The 10,940-nt window shown below is 35.8% G+C and overlaps 1 non-coding gene and 2 pseudogenes across 1 annotated transcript; 2 read left to right on the forward strand and 1 right to left on the reverse strand.

Annotated features, from left to right (window-relative positions):
- Positions 1 to 757: 757 nt before the first annotated feature.
- On the reverse strand, positions 758 to 2,675 carry LOC125779174 (uncharacterized; annotated as a pseudogene).
- Positions 2,676 to 7,968: 5,293 nt separating this feature from the next.
- On the forward strand, positions 7,969 to 8,167 carry LOC125779898 (small nucleolar RNA U3; annotated as a pseudogene).
- A 1,263-nt stretch (positions 8,168 to 9,430) lies between these two features.
- On the forward strand, positions 9,431 to 9,646 carry LOC125779824 (small nucleolar RNA U3). Its single transcript, XR_007423447.1, has one exon. It is a non-coding gene; the product is annotated as a small nucleolar RNA U3 (small nucleolar RNA).
- The last annotated feature ends 1,294 nt before the right edge of the window (positions 9,647 to 10,940 follow it).

Genomic DNA, 10,940 nt, shown 5'->3' on the forward strand with positions numbered 1-10,940 from the left:
ACGCAAATGCAAAATCTAATAAAAATATTGTTGTCGGCGTTATTTTGATTAGAAGTGTTATTGCGTTAGGTAAGCTTTGAGTCAGTTCAGTTTTCTTCCAAAAGTCAAGGCGGCTATTACCAGCGAATACATACATACTACATCGAATTTCAGTGCAGATTCAGATTAATTATTAAATATAAAATGCCAAACCAAAAGCGAATGAAACGAAAAAGGAGTTTACCAGGTCGAAGAGAAGAGGTGAATGTTATAAGAAGGAATTTTTAATTGTTAATGTATGTATGTATATTAGGGCGGGTCGATTTAAAAATCGCTCATTGCACTGTGAAAATCGTATTCTAGGGATCAAAATAAGAAACGTTGCCGAAGGAACCATACCTCTAAAACGAGTTTTGATGCTCCCCAATTTGGGTCGAACTTTTGGGTAGGGGCAAATTTTGAAAAATCCCACTTTGACCCATTTAGAGTGCTCCAATCGAGTCCAAATGTATGACCGACCCCCACTAACTTTGGACGGCCGATCCACCCTTGCCAGTGGCACACCCCCTGGAACTCCCCTGGGGGGTTCCCCATACAATCATTTCAAAAAATCACCATTTTTGGCCATTACATGAAAAAATCAGTTAAATGGCTATGTTTTTTCTTTATTTTTATTTATTTATTTATAGTAATATCTATTTTTTCTCTTAAGAAATTTATTTAGTCAGAACATATGTAAATGAAAAAATTAATTTAAGTGAGTTATAGAAAAGAAGCTGAAAAAAATTATTGTTTGAAGTCTTTTTTACTTTCAAGTCTGGACAATTTCGCACGGCTCTCTAATGTCGTCGCCATAACAGCCTCTACATTTTCCGGTATAACCCGTTTGGAAACGCTAGCTAGCAATTAATATGTCGTTCCGTTCCTTGTATGTGTGATGGAATTTTTGGATCATTAAACGGTGGATCATCTTGATTTAAATATTCGTTCAATGTATCGTACGGAATGCTTCGCGTGAATGGTGGTTCAAATACGATATTTATATCATTCAAATTGATCATTTCCGTATAACTTGTGCAATTAAAGTTTATATCTGGTTTTTTATAAACTCTAAGTTCCATTGGCTCGTCAACATCGGTTCGATAGCGTAGAATTTTCTTGATGGCACAGTCGCGCTTTTCTTTCCTATCATCAAACAACATTGATAACAAGATATTTTCCGAATGCGCATAATATGAATTATCTTTAATTACTTGATTGACAATTTTGCGTAAACGAGGTTCTGGAAATCGTGACCAACCAATGAACTTGAAAAATAATGCACTGCCGTACACGACAGAGCTGTAATACTTGATATTGAAGTACATTGGCACATAACATTTAATTATAAATTCAACCAGAATTCTTAAATTTGCATCTGGATTTTCCGTTGTCACATATAATTGCAATAATCTAGCGGCCAACGAGAATGTACAATTTTCCCTGGTTTGATGTTAGCCAGATCCACCGGAACCACGCCGCTAGAAATTGCATGGGCCATGTCGTATAAGTACTTCGAATCGGTGGAAAATTCTTTTTTTCTGGAGCAGGGGGAATATATTGCAACTCATATTTCTGGATGCCGTCCACCACCTAAAAATATATAATAATAAAATAATTAAAAATGGTTGACAATTATAATAAATGAGTGATGGCAATAACTTACCGGAAGAGTTTCACAAGTTTCGATTTGACGGCTCAGTTTTCCGGTTGCCGATCTCGTTCCAGTGCTGGTTGATTTATCCAAAGCTTCAAACAAATGCCGAAACGGAAGTTCGTTGAAGTGTAGAAGGCAAACAAATCAATGCAATGGTCTTTTTAACAGCAAATCGAATCGTCGTATAATTCCACCGTGTGGGCCAGTGTTTGTTGGCTCACCGTCAGTGCATATTCCAATTAATGTATCCAGTGATATATTTTTATCGTTGAAAAAACCATTTCATTTGGTTGTTTTGTATTCAGCGGTTTCATGTTCCAGTCTTACGTAACCAATCAATTCAGAATTGGGTTCTCTCAAAATAACAATATGAGGTTCTTTTACCATCCTAGTATGATACTTCTCATCAATTTTATCTATTGTTAAAGTATCATCTTTTCTGCCACCGAATGAAAACGTTAACAAATTGGTATCATCTAACCTTTTGCGAAGCACTTCTTGTCTGCATTTCTCTTCTTCTCTGCGAACTTTCGATTTATCCATGATGAGAGGTTTCCCATGCTTATCTTTAATTTTAAAATCTTGCAAAAGAGCGGTTCCCAATGCTGATGCTACTCTGTCAGGCACACCAAATCTGTCACATACCAAGGCAAAGTTAAAACAATCGCATCTCTCTGTGTATTGTGAACTTGTGCTTCTATTCTTCATATCTTCTTGAACCGGTGGCGGTGCGTATGTTGAATCATCGGGATCTTGGTATGTTGGCATTGATGACATAGACGTTGCTCCTTGCTCTTCAGTTCCCATCATAAATGCATTCATTGTTAGTCTTCTCTGATTATGTTGATCGTGCATGAACTCTTTGAGGCGTTCGGGAACCCAGCCGCATGCACATGGAGCTGCCTTCAAATCGCATTTACATGTTCCAATGTAAAAAATTGTTTCCAGAGATTTTACGTACTCTGTAAATTGTTGGGTGTTGTTTCTTATCTTGATTTGCTCTTGATACTTGTCAAGCAATCTATTCAATTTATTACATACACTTTTTTTCAGCATTATTTCCATACCAAGTTTTTCCCAAATTCCAATCAACTCATCTTGTACTTGAATAGTGAATGATTTATGGGAAAACTCTTTTTGTTCTGTTTTAGCACGTTCGCTAATGCAAAAATAATATCTCAAGATATCCAGATGGGTTGGTAAATTAAGATCAGTCAAATCAGTAGTCACACCAAAAAAAGTAACATCATGCTTGGGTATATGACTCATTGGGTTTTCGATAGTTTTTGATGTAGTTGCTTCATCTTGCGGTGTAGAGGATGATGGATTCATTGTAAACTTTTTGATTTGGAATGGTCACTTCACTTATTATTTTTTTTGAAATACCATAGTGGTTATTGCTTTAGTTCTCCTCACTTTCAGAGGTAATAAGAATGAAATGGTAATTTCAATTCTATTTCAAAATTTGCCCCTACCCAAAAGTTCGACCCAAATTCGTTTCAGAGGTATGGTTCCTTCGGCAAAGTCTCTTATTTTGATCCCTAGAATATGATTTTCATAGAGCAATGGGCGATTTTTTTGCCTCCCCACAAATCGACTCGGCCTAATGTATATGAATTGACCTGTTTTATTAGAGCCGTAGTCATGCAGGATCTATGGCAAGTTATTTCAAAGCTGCCCTAAACTCCGTAGTTCTTCCGGAGTATAGTTCGTTTGGGGGTGTGACTAACATATGTTTACACTGTAAAGCAAAACATTTCGGAAGTGAAAAGGTACTTATACTTTTCATTGTTTTATATTCGTAATGTATGTATACACATTAGGGTGTATCATTCTGAGGCAACCTTTTTTTTCAACTGAAAAACAGGCTCAAAACTTTCGAAAATGTGTAAAAAAAGTCACTCAAAAGATGAGCTCTTAATATTAATATTAAGAGGTGCCTATTTAAAATTTTCTGTTTTCCATATAAATAACATGAAAAAAAATCATTTTTTTTGTGGTGGTTATTGTGCGGAAGTTTTATATGTGCACGCGATGGCTGCCAGTAGGGATGGTAAACTCGATTCCGATTCTACTCGAGAATCGAGTTTTCTCGTTAAATAATCCATTTTTCGGAATCGATCTTCAGTAGTCGAAGTCGATTAAGAATCGGTTCTTGTTGCTTCAAGTTTTCTTGGCCCCCCCGAAATATGAACTTGCATTACCAGGATACTATGACTATGGTTAGAAAATATGGAACACCGTCGCTTTTCATAACTTTTACATGCAACCCAAAATGGCCAGAAGTTATTCAGAATATTGAGAGATACCATGGACCGGAAATGCGTCCAGAACTGATAGCCCGGATTTTTAAGCACAAGCTCAATGAGCTTATGAAAGATATTTCCCAGAGGAATCTGTTTGGAAAGGTGAAATACTACCTAAATGTCATTGAGTTTCAAAAACGGGGTCTACCACATGCCCAAATCTTAGTAGAACTTCACGAAGAAGATGTTATTCGCGAGCCTTCTGAAAGTGACCTGGTTGTTTGCGCTGAGATTCCTAATAAGGAGGCAGAGCCTGAGTTGTATGAAATAGTCTCAAAATGTATGATTCATGGCCCATGTGGAGTACTTAATCCATCATCGCCCTGCATGACTGATACGGGAATTTGCTCCAAAAACTATCGGTTAACGGCTATCCTCATTATCGCCGCCGCAATGATGGAAATAAAATAGTTGTTCGTGCCAATAAAAAATTAATTGAAATAGACAACCGATGGATAGCCCCATACAACAAATATCTGACCAACAAATACAGTGCCCATATTAATGTCGAAATATGTTCATCGATAAAAAGCGTTAAATACCTCCACAAATATATTTACAAAGGATATGATTGCGCAACAGTTCAAATTATTGAACACCCAATTGATCGCGTGGATAATCATGATGAAATATCTACATTTATAGACGCTCGATATGTTAGCGCCCCTGAAACCTTTTGGAGGCTTTTGGAATTTTCAATGCAAGAAAAGTCGCACATGGTAAAAGCTCTAGCCGTTCACCTTCCAGACTCACAAAATATTTATTTTCGTGATGATAATGCTGCGATTTCTGATACCCTTGCTCAATGCCGCGATACCACTTTAGCCGGATATTTTAAATTGAATGCGATAAATCAATTTGCGAATACTTTGTTGTATTATCAAATTCCTGAGTACTACGTATATACTTGGCAAGATGCGTCGCGCTCATGGCAAAGAAGAAAACGTAATGCAATTGGTAGAATGTATACGGTCGATCCAAAAAATCGGGAACTCTTTGCTTTACTTTTATTGCTTACTTCGTTAAAAGGACCCAGATCGTATTCAGATATATTAACCGTGAACAGGGAACATCTCTCTTCTTATTGGGAATCAGCAGTAAAGAGAAAGTTGCTAGCGGATGACACAGAGTGGACCGCTGCACTTGAAGAAGCATCTGTCTTTAAAATGCCTGTGCAACTGAGACGTATGTTTGCAATGATTTGCATATTTGGAGAACCAACCTCACCAATAGAGCTCTGGAGAAAGTTTAAATTGCATCTTTGTGAAGATTTTTTAAGAAATAATTCAGAAAACACCAGCGAGCTTTTAGCATTGAGAAATATAAGTCACATTTTCCAATCACATAACACATCTTTAAAAGACTTCGGGTTACCTGCAGGTGATCTTACCACTGAAGACACAGGAATTGAGAATTATAATATAAATGATGAAGTATTATACGCGCAAACACTAAAGGAACAGCTTAATCATGAGCAAAAGATTATATTCGACCAAATAACCCATGCAATTTCCAGTAGCAACGTTGTCGTAAAGGCATTCTTTGTTGATGGTCCTGGCGGCTCTGGCAAAACTTTTTTTATAAGAGTATTATTCACCATATTCGTAGCCTCAGACAGAAAGTGATATCCGTGGCTTGGACAGGGATTGCCTCTATATTGCTTCCTGGCGGAAGAATGGCACATAATATATTCCGATTTTTTAGGTGTCTCAAACTCACAACGAATATGCGTTCTAAAGAATCCGTATATAACAGTTTTCTTTTACGTGTTGGAGAAGGTCGAGAGCTCTCTCCAGAGTCGAAAATCAATATACCAGAAGAGATAATTTTGCTAAAAGAAAATTTAGTGGATTGGGTATTTCAGCCTCAGTCTGGTGTTATTAGTCAAAACCATTTGAAGAATCGGACAATTTTGTGTCCAAAAAATGATCACTGTACGATAATAAATAGCGAAATAGTAAATATGTTGCCCGGTGAAGAAAGGGTATATTATAGCGTGGATACTGTCGTTTCTGAAGATCCTCAAGAGCACGTCAGATTCCCTACAGAATTTCTAAACTCCCTAAATTTCAATGGAGTAGCGCCTCATGAGTTAAGGGTTAAGGTTGAAACAGTTGTGATGTTAATCCGCAATCTTAATACATATGAAGGGTTGGTCAATGGGACTCGCTTGATAGTAAAAGCACTACATTGTAATTGTTTGGAGGTCAAAATTTTAACCGGTGAATCACAAGGGACACAAATTTTATTACCCCGTATAAATTTACAGCCCAGTGAATCAACGCTTCCTTTTATTTTAAAGCGTCGCCAATTTCCAGTAATTGTAGCATTCGCAATAACAATAAACAAATCTCAAGGGCAGACTCTCGCAAGAGTTGGTGTTTTCCTCAAGGAGGATTGTTTTACGCATGGCCAGCTGTATGTCGCATTGAGTCGAGTACGATCATCTCAAGATATCAAAGTTAAGACTTACGACCAAAATAAAACCACTTCGAATGTAGTTTTCCATGAAGTACTTGAATAAAGTGCGTTTTTATAAAAAAAAAAGTTGTTTACTTTTTTCATTTTAAATAACAGGTCCCCCGATTATCGGGGGTTATTACTAGTTATTATTATATCTTCCGCTATTATTTTGTTCATATTGGCCTGATGTATTATGCCTAATATCAGGTATGTATTATTATATTTTTCGATCGAGCTACTTACTTTACGTTAAATTTTATAAGTATATTCCGGCCTAGTGTTATCTTCAAATCTTCAACTTGTCATTATTCTTATTATGCCATTAACATTTCCTTCTTTATAAATTTTAGATAACAGGTCTCCTTGAGTCATCTCTTTTATAGAATTTACCAGTAAGCTGTCTATGTTGCTGAAGTCAATACGAGTATAACTGTCACCCCTATAGTATGTGACAGTATACTCGTCCGACTTATATTTATTGTTTTGCACTTCACGCTTAAGTTCATATACCGAACTTACCTTAAGGTTTTAAATCCTTTCATAAAGATGGTCTCAGTTGCCAGTTGTCCGGTTGAAGTATGTTGTTGACAATTGTGCTCTTCGCTTTTCCCTGGACACAGATCACACCACTTCCTTCTGTAACTCGCTATCGCTCGTTGTAGATAGTAGCTATTCAATGCTGTCTTGGTTTAATTAACGCCTTTTAATTTTTGTCATCATTTTCACTGCAAAACTTTTCCTCTATATTATGTTATACTTGTATGTACATAGCGTGGTGTCGGCTTTATTATAATACTTTAAAAAGGATGCTAACGACTGCGCAAATTTTATACTTCACTCGTGCTCGAACGTTTTTAAAAATTATCACCGAATAAAACCCTAAAGAGATATCAGTTGGTTTGGATGGTTGAATCAGACTAAATTTTCAATTTATTAATTATAATCATTCAAGTTAATAGTGCAATGAATTATTGCTTACAAATCATAATTACTTATTACATATGTTTTGCAAGAAAGTATGCATTTACTTATACTTGTAAATCATATTTACTTAAATGTTGACTAAAGATAATAACCTCATAGCTTAATAGGCTATTCAGATTCTAAGAAATTTTGTGAACTAAGTGATTTTTTTTTGAAGTTATACGACACCGGAAATGGTTGCGATAGATTCAGATTGCGCAACCTTGCTCAATATGAATCTAACGCAACCTTGTCTGCGAAGATGTTCGAGCAGCAAGCGAAGCGGTGACAATCGGCGATCGTTTGTTCGTTTCTTTCGGCACAGCTCGGCCGACACAACAACACAACACAATGTTGCCATGCTTATGCTGTTGTTTTTTTTGTAGAACAATGTTTCAATTTTTGGTTGGTGACATATTCACATGTGTGCGCATATGTATGTTTGTGTGCTTGTGCATTATTGAAGTTATAGTTCTTTTTCTTTCGTTTGTCTTTCTGCGAATTCTCAACTATTTTATGTGACTTTTGTTTGAAATACTCTGCGTTGGCCTTTGAAAAATTAAGACTATACTTCACAGAATCATTTCTGTGTGTCTTCATTTCCATTTTTGGAAATCGACCCGCGATGACGAGGTATATCGTTTTATTTGGCAGCGTGAGGTTTAAGGAGTTTATTTCTAATTTTGTCTTGTGGCATATTAGAAATGATGTTTCTTCGAAAATCGTTCGCTTACAACGGATAAAACGACTTCTGAGTGGTGATTTTAATGAATAAATTCCTTTTGGTTGAAATACTCTGCGTTGGCCGTTGAAAAGTTAAGACTATACTTCTCAGGATCATTCATTCCTTTCATTTATTCAAAAAAATTAATGACCTTTAGAAAAATGCATATTTGCATTATTTCGTTGTCATTTCCATATTCGTAGCAATAGAATTTCTATGGCATAAGTAAAGTAATAGCCTCCGATTGTCACCCCTTGCCGCTGTAGCAGCTTCGCCTACAAACATGCGTAAATATGTTGTATGTATACGTATGATCGTGAATACATATCGACGCAGATTTTTACGAGAAGCACCAGAAAGTTGTGCATATATGTACATATGAACTCATAAGTGGGCAGTGCCACGCCCCCTATAAAAAAATTTCTCTACTGTCGAATTTTCTGCTTAAATACAACATCATATACCAAATTTGAGCAAATTAGCTTCGATAGCTACAAAACAAGCAAACAATCGACAGAGGAATAGGAATTGGATTTTTTTTTTTTACAAAATACAATATACGAAATTTTCTCGCTAAAAACCGGAAGCTCCATTTTGATTTTAGACCCATGGTTTCTTGGGCAAATTTTCTTAGAATTCATCGTAGTTTACGATTTTGATAACCGCTTGGTGCATTTTTTTGCTCCATACAAATTGACCCACTATAATATACATACAAGCGATTTCTTGGTTGAAAGCAAAAATTGAAGCATGAGAAATTGAAATGCCGACGGCAAAACGAAATTGCTTACATTCGTACATTGCTTATGAATCATGAAAATATCATCATAATGTTTAAGTAAATCTTTTATATATTTAAAATGAGTTATTATAAAATAAGGTCAAATTAACATTAAATAATTTGAAAAATAATTAATCAAAAATAAAAAAGTTCTACATACATATTTCCATCCTATGGAATATCAGAGAAATCATTTTATAAATACATATATTTCTGTCTCTTCATACTCTCAGTTAGAATATGTGAGAGAATTGTAAAAAATGTTAAAATTGCGAGGCGAAATCGAATCCGACCTACAATGTTAACAAATGCGGGGAATTCCCTAATTTGAATTTATCAAATGTTCGCAGTCGAACCTGCACCTTCTCTATACTTTTGAGTTCTCTGGTCAGTCTTCATTTACTTTCTTTGCAAATCGACCCGCGATAACATGTGTGCGCATATGTATGTTTGTATGCTTGTGCATTATTGAAGTTATACTTCTTTTTCTTTCGTTTGTCTGTCATTTCTGCGAACTCTCAACTATTTTCTGTGACCTTTGGTTGAAATACTCTGCGTTGACCTTTGAAAAATCACTTTTTTTTGGAAATTAACCCGCGATGACGAGGTGTATCGTTTTGTCTGACAGCGTGAGGTTTAAGAACTTCATTTCTAATTTTGTCTTGTGGCATATTAGAAATGATGTTTCTTCGAAAATCGTTCGCTTACAACAGATAAAACGACTTCTGAGTGATTTAATGAATAAATTCCAAGGTTTTACACAAAAATAATGCAGTCAGTACAGTACGTCAGCTAAGAGAAACCACTTTCCACTGGCACCAGCTTGTGGATTGACAATTGTTTACTATTATGAAAAAGTTCAATTTCAATAGTTAGTTTATGTCGCACTGACAAGAGATGTTTCCATTGAGGGAGTTTACATTATCCCAGTGAACAAACAGAAAAAATTTTATCATGGCATTGGAAGCAATGACAGGTCATGTTGCGCTTTGCGAGATGAAATGATAAAATTACGTCAAAATCCAATTATCACCTTAGAAAAAGAATTATTCGAGTTTCTTAGCACAAGAAGTGTTTATCAATAATATTATTCAACTGTCAAAGTATTCGTGCTCATGTTGACAGAGACATTAAATTTACCTCCGGGATGGTCTGAGAGAGCTTTATTAGAGCCGGTGTAAAAATTGGGCGATGGGAGTGGCACCTTCCACTTTTTGGTGAAATCTCATATCTCGAGACCCGACCGACCGATTTCGACAAAATTTAATACATAGCATTCTTCTTATATTCTTATGTCACATCGTTAAAATGGACGAAATCGGACAACAACCACGCCTACTTCCCATATAGCCACTTGATTTGTTCAGTTTATTAATAACGGAATAAAACTTTCTTTGGTGTGTACCACTTTCGACCCCGGTACCTATAGTTGACTTTTGATGGAAAATGTCGATGAACGTGTGAACCGAAATTAAGGTATAATCCTTCTCCTGTGATGGTATGTCTATATATCAATAATGGGTTGAATCGGACTAATACTTCCCTTAGGCCCCATGTAGTATACAATATAAAGAATTCGAATTTTATCGGCAAATATGCGAGTTATCCCAATGAAAATGTTTTATTCAAAACAGTGTATCTTTGTGCCTAAAATAGATAAATTTTAGTGAAAACATGGACTAGCCCCTATATAATTAATATCAGGATTTTCGAACATCCGGCTGAGCTTACTTTCATTTGTTTTGGAATAGTATTGACAATCGCATTCCTGCAAGTTACGCAGAAATTGTAGCTTCATCTTCAGAAGGAAATTTTTGCATTAAAAAGAAAGCTGATGGAGCATGCCATAATCCGCCGCAGCAAATGGATATTTTAGTATATGCCTTTTTTATATTTTGAAAAGAAATGAATTTGAAATCTGTTAAATTTGCAGTGTTAGCAGTTTCGATAACGTTACTTTCTCTCAGTAATATTATACTTTGAGAACGTCTTTCGTTTTCAGTTTGCCTATTTAATATATTATTTCTA

This window comes from Bactrocera dorsalis, chromosome 6, assembly GCF_023373825.1.
Source record: "Bactrocera dorsalis isolate Fly_Bdor chromosome 6, ASM2337382v1, whole genome shotgun sequence".
Lineage (NCBI taxonomy): Eukaryota > Metazoa > Arthropoda > Insecta > Diptera > Tephritidae > Bactrocera > Bactrocera dorsalis.